This window comes from Oncorhynchus kisutch, linkage group LG16 (genome assembly GCF_002021735.2).
Source record: "Oncorhynchus kisutch isolate 150728-3 linkage group LG16, Okis_V2, whole genome shotgun sequence".
Classification (NCBI taxonomy): domain Eukaryota; kingdom Metazoa; phylum Chordata; class Actinopteri; order Salmoniformes; family Salmonidae; genus Oncorhynchus; species Oncorhynchus kisutch.
In genome coordinates, this window is record NC_034189.2 from 16,531,321 (window position 1) to 16,548,746 (window position 17,426).

The 17,426-nt window shown below is 41.3% G+C and overlaps 1 protein-coding gene and 1 long non-coding RNA gene across 2 annotated transcripts in view; both read left to right on the plus strand.

The window, feature by feature from the left end:
- LOC109906211 (basement membrane-specific heparan sulfate proteoglycan core protein-like) overlaps positions 1-17,426 on the plus strand; it is a 258,730-nt gene that overhangs the window by 30,447 nt on the left and 210,857 nt on the right. The gene's annotated exons all lie outside the window — the stretch shown is intronic.
- Positions 12,308-17,242, plus strand: LOC116353959 (uncharacterized). The gene is made up of 3 exons (XR_004203360.1): positions 12,308-12,409; positions 16,638-16,682; positions 16,840-17,242. It is a non-coding gene; the product is annotated as an uncharacterized LOC116353959 (long non-coding RNA).

A 17,426-nucleotide genomic window follows, 5' to 3' on the forward strand; every position in this document is an offset into this window, starting at 1 on the left:
CCACATCCGGCTTCTTCACCTGTGGGATGGTCTGAGACAAGCCACCCGGACACCTGATGAAACTCTGGGTTTCCACCAAAAAATGTGTTAGAAGCTGTCTCAGGGAAACTTATCTGTTTGCTCGTCGTCTTCACCAGGGTCTTGAACTGACTGCTCTTTGGTGTTGTAACGGACTTCAGAGGGCAATGCTCACCTTCGATGGCACGCTGGAGAGGTTTGCTCTTCACAGATTAATAACGGTTAAAACTGTATTGGGTATGGCATCCTGTTTGTGAGCGGTTTGCTTTTGTCAACGTTGTGAACAGAGTGCCCCATGGTGGCAGTGTTTTTAATTGTATATTAATTATTGTTTCTTTACATACATTTATTTAACTAGGCAAGTCAGTTAAGAACAAATTCTAATTTACAATGAAAGCCTAGGAACCGTGGGTTAACTGCCTTGTTCCGGGGCGTAATGACAGGTTTTTACCTTGTCAGCCCCTACCACACTCTAACCGTTATGGTAGGGGCAGGCATAAGCTATGGACAACTAACACAATTTCATTTTTTATTGGCAATTTGAGATCCTGAGACCCATTGTATGCCATTAATCCGCCCCCTTCACCTCATGTTTCAGCATGATAATGCATGGCCCTATGTCTCAAGGATCTGTACACATTTCCTGGAAGCTGAAAATGTCCCAGTGGCCTGCATACTCAGACATGTCAGCCATTGAGCTTTCTTTTGCCAGTATCCAGCAACTTCGCACAGCCATTGAAGAGGAGTGGGACAACATTCCACAGGCCACAATCAACAGCCTGATCAACACTGCCGCGCTGTATGAGGCAAATTGTGGTCCCACCCGATACTGACTGCTTTTCTGATCCATGCCCCTACATTTTTAAAAAGTATCTGTGACCAACAGATGCATATCTGCATTCCCAGTCATAGGAAATCCATAGATTAGGGCCTAATGAATTTATTAAATTTGACTAATATCTAATATACATATACATTGACTAATTTACATGAACTGTAACTCAGTAAAATCTTTGAAATTGTTGCATGTTGAGTTTATATTTTAATTCAGTGTATTAGTATATACATTTCACAGAATATTAGAATTATACACTTTTTTTTAAAGACTACTTTTACAATATACAGTGCCTTGCGAAAGTATTCGGCCCCCTTGAACTTTGCGACCTTTTGCCACATTTCAGGCTTCAAAGTTCAAGGGGGCCGAATACTTTCGCAAGGCGCTGTATTTGCTCTTGTATTTCACTTTCTTTTCAATCATCCACAAGAGGGCATGAATGCACAAGTAAACAGTTATAGTCAACTCATCCATACAACCGTCTTTCAGCCTTCCTTTCAGCCTAAAATAGTTTTGGGGCTCCCAATGTGTGAGTTCAAGGGACAATCTGTGATTAGTACATACACTTTGGGAATCTTAAAGAATATAACTTGCAAATGCCTCGTGAGATTAGTTGCCAATTGAGATTTTCATCATTCATTTTAAATAAAGGTGTTGAAATGGACATTTCCTCTGTTTTATGAAGTATTTCTGAAAACATCTAGACAAAATAGAATGTTTCAGTGCTCAGTGTCCACTTTCACAGTATGTGAGAAACACCTCAAAACAAAGAGATCATGAAAGGGATCAATAGGGGACATTCACTACAGTATATTAATTGTCATGAATTAACCCCAAAAAAGATCAAATAATTTTACAGTACAATTTCCAGTTTTACTCTTCCCATCCAGTAATAAATATGTTTGTCATACATTCAAACACAATGAAATGTCAGTGACAAAAACATATTTGATCATGACTAAATGCATGGGATGTAAGGATATGTGGTATTTACAGGCCCAGCTCTGAGGGGGTTGCTAAAAGACCAGGAACAATTCAGCTTCATGGCTTATCCTCGAAAACCAGTTACTGGTTATAGTTTTTGATTGAATACTGTCTTCCTCATTGAGTCTCTGGTCTGTGGGAGTGACCTCACAACAGCTCTGCCTCTGATGTGTACTGTAGGTAGGATTCTAGCTCGCTGTAGTTACAGTGTGTATTAATTTCATAACAGCATCGATTTGTGGGTGATACTGACAGTTGTGGAAATCTGTTTTCATTGAATCTATTTATATAACTGGTGACAGTGACTCTATTCTCATATTTACATACTGTATCTGCAGCCTGTTGTCCAAGGCAGGTAAATGATGTGGTGAGGTGTAGTAATATAAGGTATTAGTCTTTTGATCCTCTTTCATGGTTTTAAAATGACAAAATATCAACCAGTGTGTATGAACAATGCAACTACTAATACCTCTACCACTACCACTACTACTACTGTATCACCATGTCCTACAATACATTTTACAAATATCCTTATATCCCACTGTGTTATTCTAGCATGACTCAACAAAAAGAGAGATGTGTGTCAGTGCATCAATGTCATGGTGTTGTTGTCAGATACTGTAACAGATCTCAGTAATGTGTTGCATGGAGAAGACATGTTGAGCTCTAGAACCTTCTTACTGAATAGTGTTTATTCCTCCTACTTCCATCAGTACACTCGTAACAACCTCATCATTACGAAACTTCTATTTGATCAAACAAGCAGCAAGTAAGCCGTTCAATTATTATTTTTATTTTTTCTTATTGCCTCCATACAAAAACAGTGAAAACACCACATGATGGAGAAGACAGATTTTTGGGACATGTATCTGTCTCGTTTCAACTCTTCCTCTCTGGTTTCTCTCAGTCTTGCCCTCTTCATGTAGAAAGGATAGGTTAAGCCTGGTACAGAGGCTATTCCTTTTGGTCTGTTGCCTGTGTATATTTTGTAAATCTAGGCTACTAACTTGATATTTTGTACTTTATGGTGTCTTCACCTACTCTCTCAATGAGAGAGAGATCTCCTAAACCTACTCTCTCACAGAGAGAGAGCTCCTAAACCTAGCTCCTAAACCTACTCTCTCACAGAGAGAGCTCCTAAACCAACTCTCTCACTGAGAGAGAGCTCCTAAACCTAGCTCCTAAACCTACTCTCTCACAGAGAGAGAGCTCCTAAACCTAGCTCCGAAACCTACTCTCTCACAGAGAGAGCTCCTAAACCAACTCTCTCACTGAGAGAGAGCTCCTAAACCTAGCTCCTAAACCTACTCTCTCACAGAGAGAGAGCTCCTAAACCTAGCTCCTAAACCTACTCTCTCACAGAGAGAGCTCCTAAACCAACTCTCTCACTGAGAGAGAGCTCCTAAACCTAGCTCCTAAACCTACTCTCTCACAGAGAGAGAGCTCCTAAACCTAGCTCCTAAACCTACTCTCTCAGAGAGAGAGCTCCTAAACCTAGCTCCTAAACCTACTCTCTCACAGAGAGAGAGCTCCTAAACCTACTCTCTCACAGATATTTTGTACTTCATGGCGTCTTCACCTACTCTCTCACAGAGAGAGAGCTCCTAAACCTAGCTCCTAACCTACTCTCTCACAGAGAGTATGTCCCTATTCTACATACGTTTGTCACCTTTTTGACCGTACAAAACAAAAGTTGTTAAGTCAGTTGTTTGTGTGTGAGGCTTTTTGTGTTTATCAGAGAGATGCCAATGTTCTTTTAGCATACTGTATACTGTAGTTCACGTGTCATGTTCATTTCTCCTTTACATGTAATCTATCACTCTGATCACTACTTTCCTGGGTTATTTCTTTGAACAGTTGGCAGACCTACCTTGTTTGTGCTGTAACGCAAGAACATTCACACACAGTTGACCTCCAAATAGCTCCTAAACCAAATGATAAATGTCACATGTGCCATGAAGTCAAACCTTTGACACCTTTCCACCTTTCCTAGTAAAACTACAGATTCTACTGAAAATGTAAACATGACCGGGTATTGTAAATGCAATATTGACTTTTATCCAAAAACTCCTTCCTCAGATCTTGTCCACCCACAGAAAGACCACAGTTTTGCTGTGTCCACTCCTTTTACAGAAAGAGGAAGTTGACTTGAGATAAACAGGACATGCTAATTTATTCTGTAAATCTTTAAAGCATCTGTAGCTTTCTTATTCTGACTAAAAAACATTTGTGTCACAGCCAGAGGAACTATAGGGAACACTGGACACTAACTTTGGAATGCAATGTTCCAATTGCAACTCTCAACTTAATATAGAGTGTTATGTAGTAGGTAGTTTAGTGTTAACACACAGTTAGGCAATACACTCAGGCACAGGCTGAGGGCATGAGATGTGAAAAAACTACCCCAGCTCCGCTCCTCGTCAGCTCAGTAGGCAAATAGTCTAGAGACGCTGCTGACACTGTTTGGGAGATGCTGGAAAAAACAACTTTTTTTTAACTGTCCATCGACTCCTGCCGTGTCACCCAAACAAACAAAAACAGTCCCTCAGAGAATGATCGAGTGCACAACTGATAAATAGTCGCTTATAGATATGTCAGTTATGTGGCTAGCTGCCGGCTGAGACTGAGCTTCAACTGTCTAATGAACAAGTCAACCACCAAACCCCTGAGAGGAGTTAGTTACTAAGCATGCTGACTGTGGTTTTGACATATTCTCCTAAGCAGCAGTGTGACAGTGAGAGGTGAGAAGAGCTGTGTGTATATGAAGGGAGGGGGTGGCTGAAGATGTCCATTTCCTTTGTGGGCAGTGGCACAAATTAGGTTGGCTAGCTAGGCCTGCATATATATATATATATATATATATATCTCAGTATACAGAGAAAGCGTTTTTGACCATTTTTGATTCACAAGGGAATTTTTCAGCATGAAAAACCCATCAGCGTTAGAGTTCTTGAAACAAACTGGTGTGTCTGGCGCGTACTACCAGACCCTGTTCAAAGGTACTTAAATATTTAGTCTTGCCAGTTCACCCTCTGCATGGCACACATACACAACCCACGTCTCAATTGTCTCAAGGCTTAAAAATCCTTCTTTAACCTGTCTTCTCCCCTTCATCTACACTGATTGAAGTGGATTTCACCTGGATTAACCTGTTCAGTCTATGGCATGAAAAGAGCAGGTGTCCTTAATGTTTTGTACACTCAGTGTATATCTTCCTGTCTGTCTGTCTATCTGTCTGCATATATCTGTGCATAGTGCAACATGAAACAAACATCTGCACATTCTGATGTCAACCCACAAGATCTGATCTCAGATCTCTCTTCTAGTTGCATCCTCTTTCCTCCAATAAAGAGGTTGGGGCCATGTAACTAATGTAGCCAAACATAAAAATACATTTCTCAGAAAATAACAGTTACTGTTCTTTTGTTCAGTCTTTATACATTTCTGCAGAATCTTGTCTCTCTTTTTCTCTGTGTGATGTAATCAGACTCACCATACAGGAAGTAGAGCGGTTTGTCAGAAGAACTGTAGTTCGGAGATGGTCAGTGGGACAGAATGGAGAACACCTTGCTCTGTGTGCTACACTGAAAGTACTGTCGATGTATTATTGTCTGTACTGTATTGACTTTCTTGGTCTTTGTTGAATCTACTGTGGATACTGTGGTGAAGATGATGCTAGATATTCATTTATTTGATCAAACCTCCATCTTTATGTTTCATCCTCTTTGTCTCTGTCACTGCTTTTCCTTTCTCAGTCATATTTTATATTAAAGAAATAGGTGATTCAATTGAAATAGGTGATTCAATTGAAATAGGTGATTCAATTGAAATAGGTGATTCAATTGAAATAGGTGATTGATACACTATTTATATTGAGTCATTCATGATGTACGTCAAATCAAATCAAATTTATTTATATAGCCCTTCGTACATCAGCTGATATCTCAAAGTGCTGTACAGAAACCCAGCCTAAAACCCCAAACAGCAAGCAATGCAGGTGTAGAAGCACGTGTCAGTATTCGGTTGTGTTTGTATGCTCTGTGTAGAAAAGTAAAACAAATGTGTTTTATTTGTCTCATGATACTGTAACAAGTATAAGGTAATGGTATTGTGTTGATTGTGTCTATGCAGAGAAACCTGTTCTGACCATCCAGCCCAACAGCACTCTGTACCCTGGAGACAGTTACTCTTACCTGTTCAATAGGGTATATGTCAATTCCTGACATGTAATCCTTGTAAAAAATTCCCTGTTTTAGGTCAGTTAGGATCACCATTTTATTTTAAGAATGTGAAATGTCAGAATAATGGTAGAGAGAATGATTTATTTCAGCTTTTATTTATTTTATCACATTCCCAGCATGTCAGAAGTTTACATACACTCAATTAGTATTTGGTAGGATTGCTTTTAAATTGTTTAACTTGGGTCAAACGTTTCGGGTAGCCTTCCACAAGCTTCCCACAATGAGTTGGGTGAATTTTGGCCCATTCCTCCTGACAGAGCTGGTGTAACTGAGTCAGGTTTGTAAGGCCTCCTTGCTCACACACGCTTTTTCAGTTCTGCGCACAAATCTTCGATAGGATTGAGGTCAGGGCTTTGTGATGGCCACTCCAATACCTTGACTTTGTTATCCTTAAGCCATTTTGCCACTACTTTGGAAGTATGCTTTGGAAGACCCATTTGCGACCAAGCTTTAACTTCCTGACTGATGTTGCTTCAATATATCCACATAATTTTCCTCCCTCATGATGCAATATATTTTGTGAAGCGCACCAGTCCCTCCTGCAGCAAAGCACCTCCACAACATAACGCTGCCACCCCTGTCCTTCACAGTTGGGATGGTGTTCTTCGGCTTGCAAGCCTTCCCCTTTTCCTCCAAACATAACGATGGTCATTATGTACAAACAGTTCTATTGGTTTCATCAGACCAGAGGACATTTCTTCATGTGCAGTTGCAAACAAGCAGTTGCAGACAAGATAGAACTGCCAAAGGGGGCGGTGTTGCAATCTACTGCAAAGATAGCCTGCAGAGTTCTGTCCTACTATCTAGGTCTGTACCCAAACAATTTGAACTTCTACTTTTAAAAATCCACCTCTCTAAAAACAAGTCTCTCACCGTTGCCGCCTGCTATAGACCACCCTCTGCCCCCAGCTGTGCTCTGGACACCATATGTGAACTGATTGCCCCCCATCTATCTTCAGAGTTCGTGCTGCTAGGCGACCTAAACTGGAACATGCTTAACACCCCAGCCATCCTACAATCTAAACTTGATGCCCTCAATCTCACACAAATTATCAATGAACCTACCAGGTACCTCCCCAAAACCTTAAACACGGGCACCCTCATAGATATCATCCTAACCAACTTCCCCTCTAAATACACCTCGGCTGTCTTCAACCAAGATCTCAGCGATCACTGCCTCATTGCCTGCATCCGTAATGGGTCAGCGGTCAAACGACCTCCACTCATCACTGTAAAACGCTCCCTGAAACACTTCTGCGAGCAGGCCTTTCTAATCGACCTGGCCGGGGTATCCTGGAAGGATATTGATCTCATCCCGTCAGTAGAGGATGCCTGGATATTTTTTAAAAATGCCTTCCTAACCATCCTAAATAAACATGCCCCATTCAAGAAATTTAGAACCAGGAACAGATATAGCCCTTGGTTCTCCCCAGACCTGACTGCCCTTAACCAACACAAAAACATCCTATGGCGTTCTGCATTAGCATCGAACAGCCCCCGTGATATGCAGCTGTTCAGGGAAGCTAGAAATCATTATACACAGGCAGTTAGAAAAGCCAAGGCTAGCTTTTTCAAGCAGAAATTTGCTTCAACTGTATATTGGTCATATTTGTCAATGCTCCCAAGTGGCGCACAATGGGATTGCCTTGCAGTTCTCCAGCTGTATCCACAGAAAGCGCACAAGGTTCAATGCATGAGGGCAAGCGGCATGGGATGGGCCGCAGAGCCACACACAGAAGACAGACATAGCCCATGGGACACCCCGCCACACTGGGTCGCACAGAGCAACACTTTAAGGGGCATTGCACTAATAACGGCACTGACAAAGGAAACGTTCCCGCTGTTCTTAATGCCGGTCTGCACGTTCAAACTTAAACAATGTAACTAATAATGGCATCTTTATGTTTTCCTTAATAAAATAATGATACAAATACTCTTTCAAAATGCCATTGTTTATTTGGTTATGGATCGATAATGAATTACTATGGGAATAAATATCACTGAATTACAGAAATATTTAAACAAAGTTAATGAAGGTAAACAAATTGTTGCTTACTGGAGAATACTCTTTCAAACACACACGGTCACGTTGCACAGCGTCATTATGGCAGGTAGCAGGTAGCTGGACAATAAACTTTCCTAGACGGAGGGTAGGGGGAGAATTCTATCGTCAAATGTATTTCTTAGTTCGGTTGGCTGTATAACAACCGGCCGTGATTGCTGCCTGCCATCCAGGACCTCTACACCAGGCGGTGTCAGAGGAAGGCCCTAAAAATTGTCAAAGACCCCAACCACCCCAGTCATAGACTGTTCTCTCTACTACCGCATGGCAAGCGGTACCGGAGTGCCAAGTCTAGGACAAAAAAAACTGTCATTTTACTGTTGTTTTCATTTCCTTACTTACCTATTGTTTGCCTAATACCTTTTTTTGTACTATTGGTTAGAGCCTGTAAGCATTTCACTGTGACAAATAAACGTTGATTTGATTTGTTGCAATTTCACTTTAATCCACCAGAAAAGACCAAACAAATAATACAACAAAAAGTATTATTGTTATTATTACGTATCACATCTGACCGTGATTGGGTGTCCTATAGGGTGGCGCACAATTGGCCCAGCGTTTCTCTCCCTCTAAAAACAGCAATTCATGTTTTGGCCTTTACAAATACTATTTTGGCATTTATTCAGATTACAATCGCTCATTTTTGTTTTTTTGAAAATGAAATAACCTCCAAAATATTGTTATATATTATCAAGTTGATGGCACAGTCATATACTGTAGCGGCACCTACATAAAGCTGAGTGACTCACTCATTCATGGCTTTGGATGAAAATAAATAAGCACCTACATTCTTTCTGATAGTCTTTAATAAAGAACTGTTTTGGTTATCCTGACCAATATAATGGGCTAGTATTATAATAGCCCATTATGGGCTGTTTGCAGGACAATATACCTTTACCAACACCTCTATGTATTTTCATACTTTGTGGATGGGGCCTCCCCAGTGGCGCAGCTGTCTAATCAAATCAAATGTTATTTGTCACATACACATGGTTAGCAGATGTGAATGTAGCGAAATGCTTGTGCTTCTAGTTCCGACAATGCAGTAATAACCAACGAGTAATCTAACCTAACAATTCCAAAACTTCTACCTTATACACACAAGTGTAAAGGGATAAATAATATGTACATAAAGATATATGAATGAGTGATGGTACAAAACAGCACAGGCAAGATGCAGTAGATGGTATCGAGTACAGTATATACATATGAGATGAGTAATGTAGGTTATGTAAACAAAGTGGCATAGTTTAAAGTGGCTAGTGATACATGTATTACATAAAGATGCAGTAGATGATATAGAGTACAGTATATACATATACATATGAGTAATGTAGGGTATGTAAACATTATATTAAGTAGCATTGTTTGAAGTGGCTAGTGATATATTTTTACATCAATTTCTATCAATTTCCATTATTAAAGTGGCTGGAGTTGAGTCAGTATGTTGGCAGCAGCCACTCAATGTTAGTGGTTGCTGTTTAACAGTCTGATGGCCTTGAGATAGAAGATGTTTTTCAGTCTCTCGGTCCCTGCGTTGATCAAATCAAATCAAATCAAATCAAATGTATTTATATAGCCCTTCATACATCAGCTGATATCTCAAAGTGCTGTACAGAAACCCAGCCTAAAACCCCAAACAGCAAGCAATGCAGGTGTAGAAGCACGGTGGCTAGGAAAAACTCCCTAGAAAGGCCAATACCTAGGAAGAAACCTAGAGAGGAACCAGGCTATGTGGGGTGGCCAGTCCTCTTCTGGCTGTGCCGGGTGGAGATTATAACAGAACATGGCCAAGATGTTCAAATGTTCATAAATGACCAGCATGGTCGAATAATAATAAGGCAGAACAGTTGAAACTGGAGCAGCAGCACAGTCAGGTGGAAGTTGAAACTGGAGCAGCAGCATGGCCAGGTGGACTGGGGACAGCAAGGAGTCATCATGTCAGGTAGTCCTGGGGCATGGTCCTAGGGCTCAGGTCAGTTGAAACTGGAACAGCAGCATGGCCAGGTGGACTGGGGACAGCAAGGAGTCATCATGTCAGGTAGTCCTGGGGCATGGTCCTAGGGCTCAGGTCCTCCGAGAGAGAGAAAGAAAGAGAGAAGGAGAGAATTAGAGAACGCACACTTAGATTCACACAGGACACCGAATAGGACAGGAGAAGTACTCCAGATATAACAAACTGACCCCAGCCCCCCGACACATAAACTACTGCAGCATAAATACTGGAGGCTGAGACAGGAGGGGTCAGGAGACACTGTGGCCCCATCCGAGGACACCCCCGGACAGGGCCAAACAGGAAGGATATAACCCCACCCACTTTGCCAAAGCACAGCCCCCACACCACTAGAGGGATATCTTCAACCACCAACTTACCATCCTGAGACAAGGCTGAGTATAGCCCACAAAGATCTCCGCCACGGCACAACCCAAGGGGGGGGGCGCCAACCCAGACAGGATGACCACAACAGTGAATCAACCCACTCAGGTGACGCACCCCCTCCAGGGACGGCATGAGAGAGCCCCAGCAAGCCAGTGACTCAGCCCCTGTAATAGGGTTAGAGGCAGAGAATCCCAGTGGAAAGAGGGGAACCGGCCAGGCAGAGACAGCAAGGGCGGTTCGTTGCTCCAGAGCCTTTCCGTTCACCTTCCCACTCCTGGGCCAGACTACACTCAATCATATGACCCACTGAAGAGATGAGTCTTCAGTAAAGACTTAAAGGTTGAGACCGAGTTTGCGTCTCTGACATGGGTAGGCAGACCGTTCCATAAAAATGGAGCTCTATAGGAGAAAGCCCTGCCTCCAGCTGTTTGCTTAGAAATTCTAGGGACAATTAGGAGGCCTGCGTCTTGTGACCGTAGCGTACGTGTAGGTATGTACGGCAGGACCAAATCAGAGAGATAGGTAGGAGCAAGCCCATGTAATGCTTTGTAGGTTAGCAGTAAAACCAAATGTTTGATGCACCTGTACTGACCTCGCCTTCTGGATGATAGCGGGGTGAACAGGCAGTGGCTCGGGTGGTTGTTGTCCTTGATGATCCTTATGGCCTTCCAGTGACATCGGGTGGTGTAGGTGTCCTGGAGGGCAGGTAGTTTGCCCCCAGTGATGCGTTGTGCAGACCTCACTACCCTCTGGAGAGCCTTACGGTTGTGGGACGAGCAGTTGCCGTACCAGGCGGTGATACAGCCCGACAGGATGCTCTCGATTGTGCATCTGTAGAAGTTTGTGAGTGCTATTGGTGACAAGCCAAATTTCTTCAGCCTCCTGGGGTTGAAGGTGCGCTGCTGCGCCTTCTTCACCACTCTGTCTGTGTGGGTGGACCAATTCAGTTTGTCCGTGATGTGTATGCCGAGGAACTTAAAACTTACTACCCTCTCCACCGCATCGCAATGCAAAATGCGTTGCTACAGATACCCGTGCCGGTCTCCACCGGGAGACCCATGAGGCAGGTTTTGGTTTTAATTTAGAATCCTCCAATCCTCTATATGTAATTATTGGTGGAGAGTCACGTCATATTTCTCGATATACTGTAGGCCTTCCGTAGGCAACATGAGTCTCACTAGTGTTGAGTAATGTGATGATAAAAGTGGTGTGTATTATTTATTTAAATTGATTCCCAATAGGATTTGAAGCAATAGCAATAACTATTTTAGCATCGTTTCACCATTCTCTGATGCAAGCATGGGGACTGTTCTTGTTGTAATGAATAAGTTAGCTAGCTGACTGTGGTTTTGACACAGGCTATTACTAAGCAGTAGTGTGTGTGAAGACAGGGAGTGAGGAGGGGGAAGGAGGTGGGGGTGAAGATGTCTATTTGGGCTAAGTGGAACAACTGAGGTTAGCACCCTAGGCTTGAAGGGGGGCCTATAGTCAGTATCTATCCAGCTATCTATCTGTGCATTGTGGGTGGAGAGATGAAACAACCATCTGCACATTATGATATCAAACTGCAAGCTCTGATGTCATCTCAGGTATCTATTCTCATTTCACCCTCCTTTTATCCAATAAAGAGGAAGGAACCAGTGTGAGTCCATGTAGCTAATCACAAGATGTTTGTCAGAAAATAAACTCACCAGCAACTGTTACTCTTTTTTTTCACAGTCTTCGTACATTTCTGTAGAATGCTTCTCTCTATTTCTTTGTGTGACGGTAAAGAGGCGTGAACTAATCCGTCTGTCATCGTATAAGAAGTAGAGGGGTTTGTCAGAAGAACTGTAGTTCAGAGTTCCAGCAGGACAGAATGGAGTCCACCTTGATCTGTGTGTTACTCTGTAAGTACTGAGTGAGTGTGTTTGTGTATGAACACTAATTACCTGATTTACTAAACCTTTGATGGAAAAAAGGAATAGGACAATCATGTAAATTAAGACAGTTTCATGTTTTAGCTTTTTAGTGTGTTTTGTACCTTATTGATAAAACAGTGCAAATACTTATTAGTAAATTACACTAAAGTTGGATAGCAGCAAATATGGTGTAGGTCTACAGGTGAAGGATCTTAATTTGGTCACTCTTTTGTTGCTAAGAATTGTCGTTAACCACAGGAAATGCAGATTTTAACAGTATTGCACTTTTCATTTTGGCCAGCTCATAGCCTAACCACCAATCAAGCAACATGTTGGACTAAATGTTTAAATCCGGGTGCTGCAGGATTATTTTGCTGTGAACATATAGTTTAATTTAAGATCATATATCTGTATATGAGGTGGGGGTGAATGACCACCCTACACTGAAGTAGCATCTCTGTGAGAACCTGAGATTGTATAGCAGATGGTGTGGTGGTGTGGTGAGCATTTAACCAGGTCACCACTCAGGAACTAAAGAGTTGCTCTAACTCAGTGGTTGCTAAATGTGCTGTCAATGACGATGAATGCAAAATGCTATATTTGTTGGATGTGTTCTAGTATCAAGTTGTGAATATTGTAAATGGTTGAGAGTTCCGTCTCTACAGATATAGTAAACTGTACTAAGAGATTGATGAGTGTTGACAAGACAAAAGAGAATCTGTCGGTCTGCCCCTGAACAAGGCAGTTAACCCACCGTTCCTAGGCCGTCATTGAAAATAAGAATGTGTTCTTAACTGACTTGCCTAGTTAAATAAATGAAGGTGTAAAAAAAATATATTTAAAAAATCGGCCAAATCGGTGTCCAAAAATACAGATTTCCAATTGTTATGAAAACTTGAAATCGGCCATAATTAATCGGCCATTCCGATTAATCGGTCGACATCTAGCGTGAACTAATCATCATATAGGAAGTAGAGGGGTTTGTCAGAAGAACTGTAGTTCAGAGATCATCGTCAAGACAGAATGGAGCACACCTTGCCTGCAGCAAAAGCCTCTATCCCGTCCTCTGGCTAGGCAGAGTACTTTAGGATTTTAGTCACTTCGGTGTAACAAGGGCCTTGCCGTGCGGCCCTACCAACCCTTCCATGTATTCGTAATGGCCCTTCGCGTGAGTTGGGTTTGTTCCTTCGTTCACGTTGTCACTCCCTTATTTCCCGGTCTAGTATGGGGCCTTGGATAGATGAGGACTTTATTACTTTATGTTTATAGATTCTTCCTATACTCCCTTACCTTGTGTCTTCCTCTTTTATATATCAATACCTAATAACTTATTTTCTGTTAGTTATTATGCTTGTCAGCTAGTAGTCACTTGGAAACTAGTATTGCTATATGTATTTGACTTTCCCAAAGATATATTATTGTCCACACAATGAAATATTCTCTAGTGCAATCACTTTAACCTATAACCAGGGTCACTTTCTGTTCAGTGAGAGTGTCAAAGGCGTTTGCTCTCCAGATCGTTAATCTGGCCTAGTTGTCAAAGTTTCAAGCTTTTATTAAGTCACTCTGTTTTTTGTCTTATACACGTTATTACAATTCAATGGTTATACAGTCCTAATACATCAATAATGCTCAATCAATCCTTAATGTGCTATGCTATGCCAAATAATATTCCAAATATAATTTGCTTAACACACTTCTTATAACTCTTAAACAAAGCAAATAGCTATATATTTACCTTAAAGCTCTATTCCCTTGGTCCTTCCCCAAACTGCTCTTTATAAGAGTAGTAATATTTTGGCCTCCGCTGTTTATAATACTATAATTTCTTATTTAGTCCGAATTTCCTATGGTTACACTTTTTACTGCCAACTGTTTAGAAATTGATTCCCTTTTATCGACCCTTGGCTACTACGAGGCTTACTTATTTCTGGGCTTTTTCAATCTTGCCAAACTGCAATTGTCACTGACACACCAAAGATGGAACTTGTTGCTCCCAAGAGTTCTCTACGCCTCCCGCTGTTGAGGGGTGAAGTTCTCTCTTTCACAACTTTGTTCTCTTATTCTTTTTAAGTGGTGTGAGCTTCCAGTGTACAACACAATTCTTAAGATATACCAGTCAATAGTTTGCTCGTGCCTTGATGTCAAAGTAGTCAATACAAACATAGTATAGTATAGAGTATAGAATCTGATGATTCTCTATGATGTCCAAATCATATGGGTTGAGGATCATGCCGAGGCACTGATCTCTCCTCCTTTTATACCTCTTTTAGACACTCAGTTAGGGGGAAGATGTTCGGGAGTGCAATCTATCTTAACACAGTGTGCCATTACAATATGTCCTTGCCACTTTTCTTTGCCGTGTGCTCAAGGTTATGTAGCACTTAGTCCAATGTTAGTTCCTTCAGCACTGATGCCCATAAGTATTCTTCCGTTGGGGCGTTGGTTTGGTAGGTCTGTTCATACCACTCCTCCTCAGTCTTCCTATAGGTTGGTTCTTGTTTAATGCCCAGTACATGTAGTTTCCGTGCATTTGGCTCCCTCTGCTGGTCGCATGCTGTTGTGGCAGTTTCTTCTTTTATTCCCCAGTCAACAGTTGTTCTTAGAGCCCATAAATGTGGCTCTTGATCTGGACCGGGCACTGAGGGAGGGGTCTGAACTTTTTGGGCATTTGCCACATGAGTGAGTGTGTTTGTGTGTGAACACTAATAAACTGATATAGTAAGCCTTAGATTGAAAAATAAAGAATACATTAATGTAAATTAAGATTGTTTCATGCTTTAGCTTTTTTGTGTTTTATACCTTATTGATAAAACAGTTTAAATGCTCATTAGTAAATGGTACTAAATTAGGATTGCAGGACATGGTGAGTCAGTGGCCATTTAAACTACCACTTAACGTCCACGCTGCCACTTGTTGTAAACGGATGAAGAATGAGGCTAGGGGAATTAATGTACATTGTTTGTTTACACTGACATTGTTAACAAACATTGTCATAAAATAACAGTATATTTTGTGTTATGATGGGATATGACAGTTGTGACAACCTGAATTTCACATGATCTTATGAGAAGTTACTGTGATAACATGTGACAACATCTAAAAGCAACATAAGATCAAATTAAACTACACAAGTGAAAATATTTGACAACATGTGAAAACATGATCTCATGTGAAGTAAATGTGACATGGAGATGCAACATTTCAACATGTAAAATGAAACTACACATGACAACATTTTCACATGTAAAATAGCAAATTAGATTTTCACATGTGAAAGTTGTGCAATTCACGGTTACTAGTCCAACGCTCTAACCACTAGGCTACGCTGCCATACCAGGCTGTGATGCAGCCCGACAGTATGCTCTCGATGGTGTTCCTGTAGAATGCTGTGAGGGCATTCAGGAACCGGACAAATTGAATCAGCCACATGAGGTTAAAGAGTCAATGTTGTGTGTTATTCACTACGGTGTCCGTGTACCTTTACCATTTAAGCTCCTCAGAGAATTGCACGCCAAGGAAATTGATATTTTTTGCAGTTTTCACGATGGCCCCGTTGATGATGATGCCTGGTTCCTCCTGAAGTCCACAATGAGCTCCTTTGTTTTGCTGACGTTGAGGGAGAGGTGGTTTTCCCTGTAGGCCATCTCGTCGTTGTTGGTAATCAGGCCTTCTACTGCCATTTCATCAGCGAACTTGATGATGAGTTGGAACTGTGTGAAGCCATGCAGTTTTGGGAATAGAGAGAGTAAGGGAGGGGACTAAGGACACATGCTTGTGGGGCCGCACGTGTTTAGAATCAGTGTGGAGGAGGTAATGTTGCCTACCTTCACCAGCAGAGGGCAGCGTGTCATTTAGTCCAGGACCCAGATTGAGTCTTTGAATAGCCTCTCGAAGCACTTCATAATGACGGAAGTGAGTGTTATGGGTCAGTAGTCATTCAATTCAGTTACATGGTTTCACACGTGAAATTATATTTCACAAATGCAAAACATGGACATTTCAAACGTGAAATCATGTTTTTTTCTGTAATGATAAGCTGAGGCAATTAAAAGTTATACTGGTCAAGGAGGAATAGCTATTAATCTATGTCAAAATCAGAGATTGCACCTTTAAATTAAAGTACATGACAGATTTGGTAATCACTAACCTTAATATGGCATGTTGTTATTTATTTCAAGCTAATATTTGTGCAATGTGACTTTCTTTGTTTTAGTGCTGAATACATACATCAACTCTGGACACTCTGAAGATGATGATGGTAGATATTTGTTCTCTTCATCAACACTCCATCTCTTAATGCTTACTCATATTTCTTTATTTGTGATTTTTAAAGTTGATTTTGTCTGGACATGTTTTGAGTGTCCTAAAATAACATGTGTAAGGGAATTGTATCATGCTGTTTTGATTTTGTGCAGGAGTGTCGAAGGCTGTTCTGACCATACACCCCAACAGCTCCCAGATATTCAGTGGAGAGTCTGTCACTCTCAGATGTGACATACAGGGGGGAGGAGTCACTGACTAGAAATACACATGGAGAACACCCAGTCCAGATCAATGCCTCCGTTCTTATAACCACTTGAAAGTGGGCCTCATTTAAAGGATGCTGTTTAGTTGTTTTAAAAACATATGTTGTATGTTTCTGCAGCTCTGCTCAAAGCTACACTGACTGTACAACCAAACCCTGTGTTCCCTGGAGAGACAGACGTTTTCAGAGTAACTGATTCTGACAGTATCTGGAACTATCAGTGGTACAAAGACAGGAATTAAATTCCTCTGTTTTAATACCCAATTAAAATTAATCACTCTGTCAATTCATAAGCGTTTGTATGACCCTTATTTGTATAAAATGGACAGAGACCAGCCTTTGAAATCAACCAGATGCATTTATTCTTGTGAGAACTGAACATGATACATTTTATCACAGGTTATAAACTGAAAATGATGTCAGTGTTTTCTAAATGTTCCGTCTCTTCTTGACACTGGTAGAAAGGCTCTATAGTTC